The 15487-nt window shown below is 41.8% G+C and overlaps 1 pseudogene; it reads left to right on the top strand.

The window, feature by feature from the left end:
- The window catches only part of LOC133256229 (GTP-binding nuclear protein Ran-like), a 109226-nt pseudogene extending 96678 nt beyond the window's left edge, over positions 1-12548 (top strand).
- The last annotated feature ends 2939 nt before the right edge of the window (positions 12549-15487 follow it).

Raw genomic sequence — 15487 nt, 5'->3', positions numbered from 1 at the left:
AGAGTTAATGGAATTCCAGTTGAGCTATTTCAAATCCTGGACATGGAACAACAGACTGGTTCCAAATAGGAAAAGGAGTACGTCAAGGCTGTATATTGTCACCCTGCTTATTTAACTTATACGCAGAGTACATCATGAGAAACGCTGGACTGGAAGAAGCACAAGCTGGAATCAAGATTGCCAGGAGAAATATCAATAACCTCAGACATGCAGATGACACCACCCTTATGGCAGAAAGTGAAGAGGAACTAAAAAGCCTCTTGATGAAAGTGAAAGTGGAGAGTGAAAAAGTTGGCTTAAAGCACAACATTCAGAAAACAAAGATCATGGCATCCGGTCCCATCATTTCATGGCAAATAGATGGGGAAACAGTGGAAACAGTGTCAGACTTTATTTTTGGGGGCTCCAAAATCACTGCAGATGGTGACTGCAGCCATGAAATTAAAAGACGCTTACTCCTTGGAAGGAAAGTTATGACCAACCTAGATAGCATATTCAAAAGCAGAGACATTACTTTGCCAACAAAGGTCCATCTAGTCAAGGCTATGGTTTTTCCTGTGGTCATGTATGGATGTGAGAGTTGGACTGTGAAGAAGGCTGAGCACCGAAGAATTGATGCTTTTGAACTGTGGTGTTGGAGAAGACTCTTGAGAGTCCCTTGGACTGCAAGGAGATCCAACCAGTCCATTCTGAAGGAGATTTCTTTGGAAGGAATGATGCTAAAGCTGAAACTGCAATACTTTGGCCACCTCATGCGAAGAGTTGACTCATTGGAAAAGACTCTGATGCTGGGAGGGATTGGGGGCAGGAGGAGAAGGGGACGACGGAGGATGAGATGGCTGGATGGCATCACTGACTCAATGGACATGAGTCTGGGTGAACTCTGGGAGTTGGTGATGGACAGGGAGGCCTGGCGTGCTGTGATTCATGGGGTTGCAAAGAGTCAGACATGACTGAGCGACTGAACTGAACTGAACTGAAAAGATGGTGCTGTTAAAATGCTACACTCAATATGCCAGCAAATTTGGAAAACTCAGCAGTAGCCACAGGACTAGAAAAGGTCAGTTTTCATTCCAATCCCAAAGAAAGGCAATGCCAAAGAATGTTCAAACTACTGCACAATTGCACTCATCTCACATGCTAGCAAAGTAATGCTCTAATTCTCCAAGTGAGGCTTCAATTGTATGTGTACTGAGAATTCCCAGATGTTCAAGCTGGTTTTAGAAAAGGCAGAGGAACCAGAGATCAAACTGTCAACATCCACTGGATCATAGGAAAAACAAGAGAATTCTAGAGAAACATCTACTTTTTGCTTCACTCACTTTGCTGAAGACTTTGACTGTGTATATAACAACAAACTGTGGAATATTCTTGAAGAAATGGAAATACCAGACCACCTTCCCTGTGTCAACTAAAAATAGATGTACAACTTGAGAGCTGTGTGTTAAGTTTTATTGGGGGCAAAATGAGGACTGCAGCCCAGGAGGCAGCATCTTAGATAGCTCTGAGAGACTGCCCCAAAGCTGCAGTGGGGGAAAGTCAATATACAAGGTTTTGGTGAAGAGGGAGTTCAATGCCATGAAGCACTCATTTTACAAAAGGTTCCCTGGTGGCTCAGATGGTAAAAGCGTCTGCCTGCAATGCGGAAGACCAGGGTTCGATCCCTGGGTCGGGAAAGTCCCCCGGAGAAGAAAATGGCAACCCACTCCAGTACTCTTACCTTGAAAATCCCATGGGTGGAGGAGCCTGGTAGGCTACAGTCCATGGGGCCCCAAAGAGTCAGACATGACTGAGCAACTTCACTTTCACTTTCTTTTGTTAGTCATGAGGATCTGATGTCACCATCAAGGGATTTGGTGCTTCTCTAGATATGAGGAGATGCAAGGATTGAGATCATAAAATCCGTTCCTAAAAACATCCAACTATTTAAATACCTGTTCCACCAGATCCCCTGTAGCACAGAGTGCCTCTCTCCACCCTGAACTCCCTCAGAGGTTGTTGAAGGTCAACAGCTATAGCAGAATGGGGTTCAGTCTCCATAGAGGCAGATGGCAAATGCCTTTGTTGTTCAGTCATTGGCAATGCTCTTGGTAAGTGCCAATTTGTAGTTGACATGGCCTGTTGTAGTCATAAATCCGACAATACTTTGGGGGGCATTTCATAACCATCTTGTCCCACGTTGCTGGGAAGGCTTGTTTCCAGTTCTGAAGAAGGTTTTGGTTGATAAGCCACTCAATGTGTTATTACTGGACTAGGTCTTAATAGTCAAAGATCTCTGGACACCTGTCTTCTAGTTATGGTCCAGGAAAGTATTCTCTCTCATTGCATCTTTTCATACCTAGAGTTATACTATTACAATCACTGATCATATATCGAGCCATACATTTGATCAGCTGCTTCAAGTCTATCATCATTTTCGTTGGAGGTTCAGTCATACCCTTGGAATATAAGAAATAATAATCTTGTGAAACAAGCAAAATGCAAATGTTAATAATATTAGTGGAATTAAAAGCAAATATTTTAACCATGAGCCTCCCACATCAAACCAGTTTTTTTTTTAAAAGATCATCAAAACTAGGGAATGGGTCACTTAAAGCAGAAATCTGATTTTTCATGTGGTTCAAATGTGTTACATTAAAGGATTTATCAGGTGTGAAAATACAGCATTCAGTTTGAATTATAGCACAGATATCTCCCTGAGATGCTGTAAGGTGTCAAGGGCCTTGCAGTGTGTAGCATTGCCTTTCTCATCATAGAGATCTCAGAATTCAATAGGCTAATAGCCCAATTACTATCATTTAAAGCTTTTGAAAGTTGTTAAGGCTATCCTCTAACCCCATCGAAGGCACACGTGCACACACACACACACACACACACAGCTGCTAAATGGTCATACCAGTAGAATACAGATCCTTGACCCACTGTGATCATACCAGTGGTAGATTGGTTGGGGTTACCTCTAATTTGTTAACATGTATGACCTTAAATTTATGGGAATCCCAGGTTACACCTTCGTATCCATCTCTGTAGATGTGAAGGCTATAACTTAATGCTACAAATCCACTGAGTTCTATACCAATCACTCTCTCTAAGGGTAAAAATAGACATAGCTTATAAAGCACCCAGTCTTGTCTCATAATTACCAGGTTGATCATTTTTAGTGTGATTTAACCCTTCCCAACATAGAGGAGCTTTTAAACTTAAATGACCATAGCCTGGTGTTAACCATGTAGATCCACCCCATAATTGTGGGAATTTTCCTTTTAATAGATGAGAGGTTAATTTTTTTTATTGATACTTAGCTCATCACTCTGATTGAATTTGAATGACCCTAAGAGAAAACTTAAATCTATGGCCAGCATCAGAGCAGGTATTATTAATTTGCCAGGTGAAAGGATCCCATCTAGTAATATCGTGAAAATAGAATAGGACTGAACATTCATCTAAAATAAATTTCCTAGGGGGTATCCAATCAGAGCCCTAGAGCACAGAAATCCACCAAGGTAACCCAGAAGTACTGCTGCTGCTAAGTCACTTTAGTCATGTCCGACTCTGTGTGACCCCATAGAAGACAGCCCACCAGGCTCCCCCTGGAAGAATCCCTGGGATTCTCCAGGCAAGAACACCAGAGTGGGTTGCCATTTCCTTCTCCAATGCATGAAAGTGAAAAGTGAAAGGGAAGTCGCTCAGTCGTGTCCGACTCCTAGCGACCTCATGGACTGCAGCCCACCAGGCTCCTCCGTCCATGGGATTCTCCAGGCAAGAGTACTGGAGTGGGGTGCCATTGCCTTCTCTGAACCCAGAAGTACTAGACACAGGTTATTGGCCACAACCAAACAATTGGTTTGAGTTTTAAACTAGCATAGACTCGTGTCCATGATAGAAAACATTTGATTGATAGGCATAGGTCCAAGGATTCAGGGACATCATAAATGACCATAAGAGTCAGATCAGCATTTTGGGCAAGCTGTCTACTTCTGATGTCATCTTCTCCTCACCCTAGTGTAGTGTAGTTTTCTCTGTTTGAACATTGTTTTAAGGTGAGTCTGAGGTCAGCAAGCCTCTCTATGGACCAGTCCAGCTTAGGGGCCTTTGAAAGTGGGAGTTAACCCAAGAGTTAATTTCCCTTCAATTTCACTGGCCATGAGCTAGTTAAGAGTACCTGATAGAAAGGTCCTTCCATCCAGGTTGGAGACAATTTCTTTTTTTTTTTTTTTTGGAGACAATTTCTTGAATTATGTCTGCTTCCAGTCTTGGTTGCAGGTCATGTGTGAAGTGTCTGATCTTCATCCAAAGACAGATTACTGAGATAAGCTTCAGAAACAACCTTAGCATATCCTTTAATAATTCAATTAAATTTTACATTAATATACCCTAACAGCAAAGAACTATCCAGGAAATGAGTCTTAGTAGATACAGACCTCCATTAACAAACTGGGATTTAACATTCATTGAAACATCTCTTTCTCCCTAAAATCACCATCATTTTTACCAAATATAACTAAGACCTGTTTGTAATATAGGTCTGGTCTCAATAATCTTGGCCTGATGATTTATATAACCATAATTGATCATAGACTCTTGCTTTTGCTGGGACTTTTACAGAGTCTCAGACTGAACTTTTAAAATAAGACTTTTCAGGGCTAGGAAAGTCATGCCAAAGGCTTATCACAGATTTTGCCTAACAGATCTAAGTAAATTTCTCCCGTCTCAAGGTCTCCAAAATTCCTTGAGATTCTGTACCTGTTATTGGGATAACCTTCCTAACTTACCTGATAAAGTTACTGGAAACTAAGAGCTTCCAGTCTCTGGAAGGTTCGGATAGAGAGAAAAGATAAATGTTTCAAATTGTTTATAAAATATAATTTTACCAAATTACTGTCATAATTAGTTTCAGGGGAAGGTTTTTTTTCTTACACCTGGAAAACACAGATTCAAATCAGTAATTTTTCAGATAGAAACCATAAAAGTTATAAGCATATTCACCAGTTCATTCAGTCCTTTTGTTAACCTTTGTGAAGTCATCAGGTTTTCCATTAGAATCCTTACCCAGTTCAGGAACTGGTATTTATCCAAAAGTCCTTTTTATAAATCTTCTTGAAGAGGAAGCATTTTTGCGAAATTTGGTTAGTGCTATGACAATATTTTGAAACAGTAACTAGAATTGTACCTGATAACATTTTACTCAAACATATCAGAATTTTGGAAATTCCATACAGTTTCTAGGATATCTATATTAGTAACATTTAACATCTGCCTCCAATGCGGAAGACACGGGTTCCATCCCTGGGTCGGGAAGATCCCCTGGAGAAGGAAATGGTAACCCTCTTCAGTATTCTTGCCTGGAAAATCCCATGGATGGAGAAGCCTGGTAGGCTACAGTCCATGGGGTCACAAAGAGTCAGACACGACTGAGTGACTTCACTTTCACTTTCACCATACACTATAACCTGAGACTTATTACTCACTTGACAATACTCCCCATGTAATTCTGTATACAAAATGAACCTAATTAGTGTAATATCTCTCTTTGGGATGTTTCAGGGGCCCTCTGAAGCATCCCAAAGTTAGCTAGAAATCTTCTTCATTAGAATGATTCAGGAAGTCTTGTCAACAAATATCAAAATGATTTAAAACACTCAGTCAGATAGGTTTATAGGCCATTGTGAAACAATAGCTATTCATTTCGCCAAAGTAACAATAAAGGATTTCAGAACAGATCATTTAAGAGATAAAGAAACTTAAATCTATTATCACAGGCAGTTCAATATCTGAAGAAAAGATGTTCTCTTAACAGAGAGAAAAGCTAAATTCAAGCTTTTGCATGAGCTCATTTTACTTAAAAGGTAAATTTAATTAACTTTATTTTAAACTTAGACCTAACCATATGCAAAACTCTTTCTTCATGGTTCACTTTTCACAAAACTTACCACTTTCTGTACCCATTACTGTCTTCTCCCATCCTAAAAAGCCACCTGTAAATCAGGCTTACTTCCTTTTCCCTTCATAAAATGCAATTCCATTCCCCATACCTTCTTTACCAAAAACACACTTCCTATTTCCCTTAGGCAACCAAGAACTGATTTTCATATTAGCATTTTATAGATTGTGAGAATAAATACCAGTGATAATTTCTAAAACCTTATTTTCTTAGAGAGAACATTTTAGGATAGCACCAAACATCATTTATTTTTAATCCTAAATCTCTTTAGTTTCTTTGTAAGAGGAAATCAGTGTTTAGTAGCAAATGTTTCAAAATCTTATTTTATTTGGAAATGACATAGCTATTCAATTGACTTCCAATACTTAGTTTAGCACAACCCTTAGAAGTTCAAGTTACCCCAATCCGGAGAGACTATTTTATAAACATATTCCTAAAGAGCATAATTACTTTTAATAGAGTCTATCTAAAGGCTCATATCTCATTTACATTGTTTTAGAAGTTTCTTCACTTGAGGTAATTTCCTTGCTGACAAACTTGTAACAGATATAATGATATTTAACATATTAAACCTAGGTACAATGAAAATATTCTCCTTAATGTTAATTACTCTTAGACATGACTACATTATTTAGATCAACAAATAAACATTAATATCAGGTATTTAATACTGAATATTTTCCAGTTCACATGAACCTGAAATTCATTTAGGTTACTTTCTCTTGTATTTAGAATTATTTGATTTGTAAGTGCTTATAAGGCCAATTAGGTTAGAGCTCATTTACAAACTGATCTCAGCAATCAACAATATTATAAAAAAAAAACAAAGACACACATTGAGACATACATGTATTCAAATAGACACAAGAGATCCTATAGCTTTATTTTCCAAACTTAGTTATGAATAAAAAATAGTTGGAATACAATTTTAAAAGGCTTTGTTCCCCTTTTTTTCCTTTTGGTTTCAGGAATTAGAGATGGTCTAGATAAGTGATCCAGAGAGCTCTGGTCTAAAGGTATAGGAGAAGTTATTTCCTCAGGGCAAGAATTCTTAATGAGATATTTTTCTTCAAGCTTCCTCTGGAGTCTAAAGAATATTGTGACCAAATTGTCAAAAATCATATCTTTTTGTGACCATAGTTTTATAGCCAAAATTTAGACCAGATAGTGCTCAACTTGGCTGATAACAAGGGCAGATCTGTCTTAGCAGGGATTATCCCTCTGGGGAAGTAGGGGTCTTAGTTTGATCAGTCCCCGGCTGTTGATTATAGGAGGAAGTCCTGGACATAAGGGAACTTCAGTCCATTTTCCTATCCTATGTCAATAAAGATCTAAGATTTTTTAGGCCATTTTTCTTGTCATTGGATCACAGCTATAGACTGACCCATCAACATTTTTTTTTAGTTTTTTCCCAAGGGGTTCCCAGATGGAAGCTTGCAGTGTGGAACCTTAAGGAGTGTGGAACCTTACAGTGAGCAATTCCCATATTAGCTCGAGCAGTTTGTTCCAGATATCTGTGTACTCAAACCAAACCAACAAAAGCAAACCAAACCAGAACTTCACCAGCCAGGAGTCACACTCCAAATGAAACAAAAGGCAAAGAGATGCCCAGAAATCAAAAGCCAAATAAATGCCAAACGTGACTTCCCAGTTCGACTAGACCTGTACCTGGCAAAGTCAGTTCTAGCAGCCTTTTTTTAGTTTTGATATAGTTTCAATAAATTTCTTGTTGATTTTCTGTGAAGAATTTACTCTATCATTTCCTGTTTTAGAAGCTTCTAGATACCAGTCAAATCACGGCCGGCCTTTTCTAATCGTGTGTGCAAAAATATCAATTTAGAATATCAAAACAACCCCAATTTGACCATTTTAGGTTGAGATCTCTTTTAGTATAATTTCTCCAATTAACTAGGTACTTCCAAGTATGAGCTCCGTACGTATTGTACATGAATCTGGCTAGAGAGTTAGTCAGAGGCTGGCTTTCTGACACCCCTTCTGTTTCCCATTTTAAGCTGAATTTGTCAGGTATAAAAATCACTCATGAACTTGTGTAGTGGGCCCGTGTGCTGCTTGTGAGCTTAACTCCTCCTGGAGCCTCCCCAAAGTCATTTCAGCTCCTCTTACGTGTCTCAGATTCTGCCTCCAGCGATCCCACCATGGCTGCTCAGGTTGCTGAATGGGCAGTTCTTATGGCAACCCCCAGACGAGCAAGTATTTTAATTAATGAGTGGGTTTCCCTATGGGACCACTGCACAGTATGAGGACTAGGCCTCTACCATGCCCGTAAATTTCTCAGGCACCTGAGAAAACCAAAACTGGCCAGGAGGAGTCTTGTCCCTTTCCTTCAGAGCAGAGCTCTCAACTATTTTCCTCACTTTTATCCTGATAAATTCTACAATGGCAGTTAAATTGAGGAAAATTGTCAGATCAGCCTGTTACTTAACCAGTTAGCCAAGACCATTCAGTCTCCTACAACAGAGTGACCTCGGCATCTTTCAGCCAAGCCCCAGGTATTTCTTGATTCATGGTTGCCATAACTGTCGACTGAAAAAAGATGTACAACTTGAGAGCTGCGAGTTAAGTTATGGCAACTGTGAAGGGACCCAGAGTGGACTTCCTTCCTTCCACTGGACTCTGCGAGGAACTGGAGCTTTGGTACCAGCAGTGGCCACTTGTACCCATCCACCTCCTTGGGGAGTGCAGATGAATTTGGGTAAGACTCTCCTGGTTCTCGAATCTCCCATATTGGTTGAGATTCTGAGTTTTATTTGGTGGTGGAGCAGGTTACCTGCCTCCTCCCAGTAGAAAAGATACTGGCAGGGGGGGTGCCCAGGTGAAACATCTGGGGCACACCCACTCTTGGTCTGGACAATGAGTGGGGCTTGGTTGAAAGATACCAAGAAATTCTCACCCAGTCAAAAGATACTGGGTAGGAGGCTGGCTGACAGATGGCAGGGGAATTGCCCACCCAGTGGAAAGGTCCTGGGGAGGGGGACTTGAGTGGAAAAAAATCAAGAAATACCTGGGGCTCGGCTGAAAGATGCCGAGGTTACTCTATTGTAGGAGACTGAATGGTCTTGGCTAACTGGTTAAGTAAGAGTCTGATCTAACAATTTTCCTCAATTTGACTGCCATTATAGAATTTGTCAGGATAAAAGTGAGGAAAATAGTTGAGACCTCTGCTCTGAAGGAAAGGGACAAGACTCCTCCTGGCCAGTTTTGGTTTTCTCAGGTGCCTGAGAAATTTACGGACGTGGTGGAGGCCTAGTCCTCATACCATGCAGTGGTCCCATAGGGAAACCCACTCGTTAATTAAAATACTTGCTTGTCTGGGGGTCGCCATAAGAACTGGCCATTCCTTCTCCAGAGGATCTTCCTGACCCAAGGATCGAACTCAGATCTCCCACACTGGAGGCAGACGCTTTACCATCTGAGTCACCAGGGAAGTCCATGATGAACTTAGACAGTGTATCAGAAAGCAGAGACATCATTTTGCCAACAAAGGTCCATGTAGTCAAAGCTATGATTTTTCCAGTAGTCATGTATGGATGTGAGAGTTGGACCATAAAGAAGACTGAGTGCCGAAAAACTGATGCTTTTGAACTGTGGTACTGGAGAAGACTCACAGAGTCCCTTAGTCAGCAAGGAGATCCAACCAGTCAATCCTAAAGGAAATCAGTCCTGAATATTCATTGAAATGACTGATGTTGAAGCTGAAGCTCCAATACTTTGGTCATGTGATTCAAAGAGCCGACTCATTGGAAAAGACCCTGATGCTGGGAAAGATCATAGGCAGGAGGAGAAGCGGGTGACAGAGGATGAGATGGTTGGATGGCAACATTAACTGAATGGACACGAGTGAAGGAGACAGTGAAGGACAGGGAGGCCTGGCAAGCTGCAATCCATGGGATTGCAAAGAGCTGGACACAACTGAATGGCTGAAAACAACAACATAGTCACTAAGGCAAAATGAAAAAGGGAGTAGAGAATATGGGGAAGTAAAAAGACACATAAACAATGAAAAGTGAAGAAGATAACAAAAAAAGAAGCCAACTCACGGACATAGAGAACAAACTGGTGGTTACCAGTGGGAGAAGCAAGGGAGGGACAATATAGGGGGAGAGCATTAAGAGATACAAGCTATAAGGTATAAAACAAGCTACAAGTAGGATTTCCCTGGTGGTCCAGTGGCTAAGACTCTGTGTTCCCAACTCAGAGGTCCTGGGTTTGATCTTCAGTCAGGGAACTAAAGCCCACGTGCCACCAGCTAAGATTTTGCATGTTACAACTGAAGATCCCTGTGCTGTGCAACTAAGACTCACTCAGTGCAGCCAAATAAATAAATATGTAATCAATCATATGGATTAAATATTATCTTTCAGTCATACAGAGTAAAGAAAGTCAGAAAGAGAAAGATAAATATCATATATTAATGCATATATATGGGGATCTGGGGAAATGGTATTGCTGAAACTCTTTGCAGAGCAAGAATAGATATGCAGATATAGAGATCAGACTTGTGGCCATAACGGGGGAAGGAGAGGGTGGGACAAACTGAGAGTAGCATTGACAGGTATCCACTACCACGTGTAGAATAGATAGCTAGTCAGAAGCACAGGGAGCTCAGCTCAGTGCTCTGTGGTGACCTAGAGGGGTGGGATGGGGGAGGTGGAAGGGAGCCTCAAGAGGGAGGGAATACATGTATATATATAGCTGATTCACACTGTTGTACAGCATAAACTAACACAACATTGTAAAGCAATTATCCTCCAATAAAATGTTAAATTTAATTTTTTTAAAGCTACAAAGATATATTGTGCAACATGGGGAAGATAGCCAATATTTTGCGATAATTATAAGTGGAGTATGGGGTTTCCCAGATGGGTCAGTGGTAAAGAATCCACCTGCCAATGCAGGAGATGCAAGAGATGCGGGTTGAAAACATCCCCTGAATAATGAAATGACAACCCACTCCAGTACTCTTGCCTGGGAAATTCCATGGACAGAGGAGCCTGGAGGGCTATAGCCTGTGGAGTTGCAAAGAGTTGGATGACTAGCAACTAAACCATCACCACCATAGATGGAGTATAACCTTTACAACTGTGAATCACTATATCACACACCTGTAACTTACATAATATTATACAGCAACTATACATCAATTAAAATATAATGAAACTTTTCAGTTTTAAAAAGTGAAGGAGGCCTCAGTCAGACGAGTGTGGAGATGCTTCGCAACGGCTGCCCAAGGAGAACCCCAAGTTTTGTTCAAACTTGTATTGGTTGGTGATGGTGGTACTGGAAAAACTACATTCGTGAAATGTCATCTGACTGGTGAATTTGAGAAGTGTGTAGCTACCTTGGGTGTTGAGGTCCATCCTCTTTTGTTCCACACCAAGAGGACCGATTAAGTTCAATGTATGGGATACAGCTGGTCGGGAGATGTAACATCGAGAGTTACTTACAAGAACGTGCCTAACTGGCATGGAGATCTGGTACGAGTGTGTGAGAACATCCCGATTGTGTTGTGTGGCAACAAAGTGGATATTAAGGACAGAAAGGTTAAGGCAAAGTCCATTGTCTTCCACCGAAAGAAGAATCTTCAGGACTATGACATTTCTGCCAAAACGAACTACAACTTTGAAAAGCCCTTCCTCTGGATTGCTAGAAAACTGACTGGAGATCCTCACTTGGGGACTGTCGCCATGCCTGCCTGCTCTTGCCCTGCCAGAGGTGTTCATGGACCCAGCCTTGGCTGCACAGTACAAGGACGATTTAGAGGTTGCTCAGACAAATGCTCTCCTGGATGGAGCTCGTGACCTGTGAGAAAGTGAAGCTGGGGCCCAGTGTCAGAAGTCTAGTTATATAGGCAACTGTCCTGTGATGTCAGTGGTGCGGTGTGTTTGCCACTTTATTATATATCTAAGCAGAACATGTGCTTAATCTTTGGATGCTGAAGGAGATGGATGGGCTTTGGAGTGAATATGGCAGTTTAAAAAAAAAAATACCTTCATTTTTTGGACCTGCATATTTAGGTGTTTTGGAACACAGTTGCCATGAAATTAAAAGACGCTTACTCCTTGGAAGGAAAGTTATGCCCAACCTAGATAGCATATTCAAAAGCAGAGACATTACTTTGCCAACAAAGGTTCGTCTAGTCAAGGCTATGGTTTTTCCTGTGGTCATGTATGGATGTGAGAGTTGGACTGTGAAGAAGGCTGAGTGCCGAAGAATTGATGCTTTTGAACTGTGGTGTTGGAGAAGACTCTTGAGAGTCCCTTGGACTGCAAGGAGATCCAACCAGTCCATTCTAAAGGAGATCAGTCCTGGGCGTTCTTTGGAAGGAATGATGCTAAAGCTGAAACTCCAGTACTTTGACCACCTCATGCAAAGAGTTGACTCATTGGAAAAGACTCTGATGCTGGGAGGGATTGGGGGCAGGAGGAGAAGGGGACGACAGAGGATGAGATGGCTGGGTGGCATCATTGACTCGATGGACGTGAGTCTGAGTGCACTCTGGGAGTTGGTGATGGACAGGGAGGCCTGGCATGCTGCGATTCATGGGGTCGCAAAGAGTCGGACACGACTGAGCAACTGATCTGATCTGATCTGATCTGATAGTCATATTACAATATTGAGAGGTGGAATCTTGTTTAGAATCAAAGTAAAGTTATATTTCAAATATCCTTAAAAAAAAAGGGTGAAGGAGAAGGAAATTGATCCATTACGAGGGAAAATGCCATGATAATTACTACTTCCCTGTAAGACCATATAGACTAAACAGATCCACACTGAGTGCTTACCTATGGTAACATCACTGCACTCTATATCTTAAATGTGACTTCAAGGACAATTCCAAGTTTTGTATTTTCTAAGCTTATTCTGCTAAAACTATCTCTGTCCTCTCTTCTTTGTACCTAAACTGACTTTTGTTGTTCTTGTTGTTCAGCTGCAAAGGCTGAACTTTATTATCCCATAGACAGCAGCACATCAGGCTTCTTTGTTCTTCACTAACTCCCAGTTCAGTTCAGTTCAGTTGCTCAGTCGTGTCCAACTCTTTGCAACCCCATGAATTGCAGCACACAGGCCTCCCTCTCCATCACCAACCCCTGGAACTTACCCAAACTCATGTCCATTGAGTTGGTGATGCCATCCAGCCATCTCATCCTCTGTCGTCCCCTTCTCCTACTGCCCTCAATCTTCCCCAGCAACAGGGTCTTTCCCAGTGAGTCAGCTCTTTGTATCAGGTGGCCAAAGTATTGGAGCTTCATCTTCCACATCAGTCCTTCCAAAGAATATTCAGGGTTGGTTTTCTTTAGGATTGACTGGTTTGATCTCCTTGCTGTCCAAGGGACTCTCTGAGTCTTCTCTGGCACCACAGTTCAAAAGCATCAATTCTTTGGCGCTCAGCCTTCTTTATGGTCTAATTCTCATATTCATACATGACTACTGGAAAACCCATAGCTTTGACTATACAGACCTTTGTCAGTAAAGTGATGTCTCTGGTTTTTAATACACTGTAAAGGTTTGCCATAGCTTTTCTTCCAAGGAGCAAGTGTCTTTTAATTTCATGGTTACAGTCACCATCCACAGTGATTTTGGAGCCCAAGAAAATAAAATCTGCCACTGGTTCCATTTTCCCCCCATCTATTTGCCATGAAGTGATGGGACCAGATGCCTTGACTTTTGCCTCTTATAATTAACTTACTTTTATACTGTTATTATTAGTGATGGTGGGGAATAACATGTCATTGCCCTTCCTACAAATATCTCCTTGTGTGCTTACAATTATTAAACCAATTCCAGTCCTGCTGTGAACCAAGCTGAAGGATCAAATGATCTTTTCTCATCAATCCTACGTACTCAGCCCTTAACAAGTTTTCTGAAAGAAAAGGTGAAACCTTCATTATGTTTTCAGAAGGGGTAGAGGTCCCTCTGTTCTCCGTTCAGGATGGAAATGATTTTTTAAAAAGGAAGAATCATATCGAACTGATGGAATTTGATCCCTATCTTCCTTTACAATATATGCATGTGGGACTTCCCTAGTGCCCTAGTGGTAAAGAATCCTCCTGCCCATGCAGGGAACATGGGTTCAGTCCCTGGTCTGGGAAGATCCCACATGGCTTGAGGCAACTGAACCCATGCTCCATAACTACTGAGCTTATGCAGCCTAGAGCCCCTTCCCCATAAGAAAAGCTGCTGCAATGAAAAGCCCTCACATGGCAACTAGAGAGTAGACCTTGCTCCCCACAAATAGAGAAAAGTCCATGCAGAAATGAAGACCCAGCTCAGCCAAAAATAAATAAATAACATTGTAAAAATACATGCATATATATTAATATACATGTGAATATCCTCTCACATGAATGCAATGGCAGAAGTTCCCTAAGGCACATTAAGGCACCTCAGCCTGAGAGTATCGCAGCATTCTAGATTGATGAAGAAAGGACAGAAGCCAAAATAAGGAGCCAGGGCAAAGGCAGCAGGCAGCACCAGTTCTAAGACCAACCAGACCAACCAATCATGCGCTATAGTAATAATATCACACAGTATTTACGTGTGCTGGGCTTTAGGTCAAGTGCTTCACATGCATGGCCTCATGAAATCCTTTTATCTACCCTTGCTCTAGGGTTATTTTTCTCATCTATGGGTAAAGAAACTAGGGCTCAGGTGGTGAAGAAATCTACTCAAGATTTTACTTCATAGAAAGTGTCAGAGCCAGAACTCAGAACAGGAAATCTGGCTCCAAGACCCGGACTAGAAATGGCTGGGTGATACCAGGGTGATCCCCTGTGCTGGAGGTAGAGATGGACTGCCCAGTCTGGTGGGAAGCTGCCTGAGGATTCTGGAGGAAGGTGGTGAATAGCCAGCACCCCAAGAGAACAATTTCTGGACCGGGCAGGCTAAGGGAAATCCTGCGGAGAGGAAAGTCTAATGAATGGAGGCATGGGCAGTTCTAGTGTTACACCTCAGCAAAAATCCATATGGCAGTGTCGAAGTCTGATTGTCTCAGGCAAGCCCAGGATGAAGACCAGAGACCCGGTAGGTGTTGTTCAAACTGTACTCATGAGCCAATGAGAGACAAGCCTGGCAACATATTCAGTTGCCAAACCACCAGAGCCACACTCGTGTCTGACCCGGAGCCGACAGTTACCTAAAAGATCAGAGCGGGAACCAGAACCTGCATACTCCCTCCAGCCCTGCTCACAGCCAGCACTGTGTGTGGCCCCTCACTGGATCCAGCCAGATCCTGATCCATTCCCTGCTGGACTAGAACCCTAAAAACCTGCTCAGCCCCTTCCTGCCTCCTTGTTTCTCCAGTGAGCTGAACCCTGTTCCTCAACCCAACAGCCATTTGTCAGTAACGCTGCTTCATCCTGGATATATCCCCCGTGGATTCAAAATACCAACCATTGATGTTGGTTACTATGGCTACTCAGAGGTCTTATTACTGTACCCTTGGTCTTCAAACTGGACCAGCTTTCTGCTTATGCCAGGCCTGATTAAACCCAATCTTACCTGATAGTTAAGATGGCTAGCTACCTT

Source organism: Bos javanicus, chromosome 2, assembly GCF_032452875.1.
Source record: "Bos javanicus breed banteng chromosome 2, ARS-OSU_banteng_1.0, whole genome shotgun sequence".
Lineage (NCBI taxonomy): Eukaryota > Metazoa > Chordata > Mammalia > Artiodactyla > Bovidae > Bos > Bos javanicus.
The sequence above is the reverse complement of the archived record's forward strand: the minus strand, read 5'-3'. Positions and strand labels throughout refer to the sequence as shown.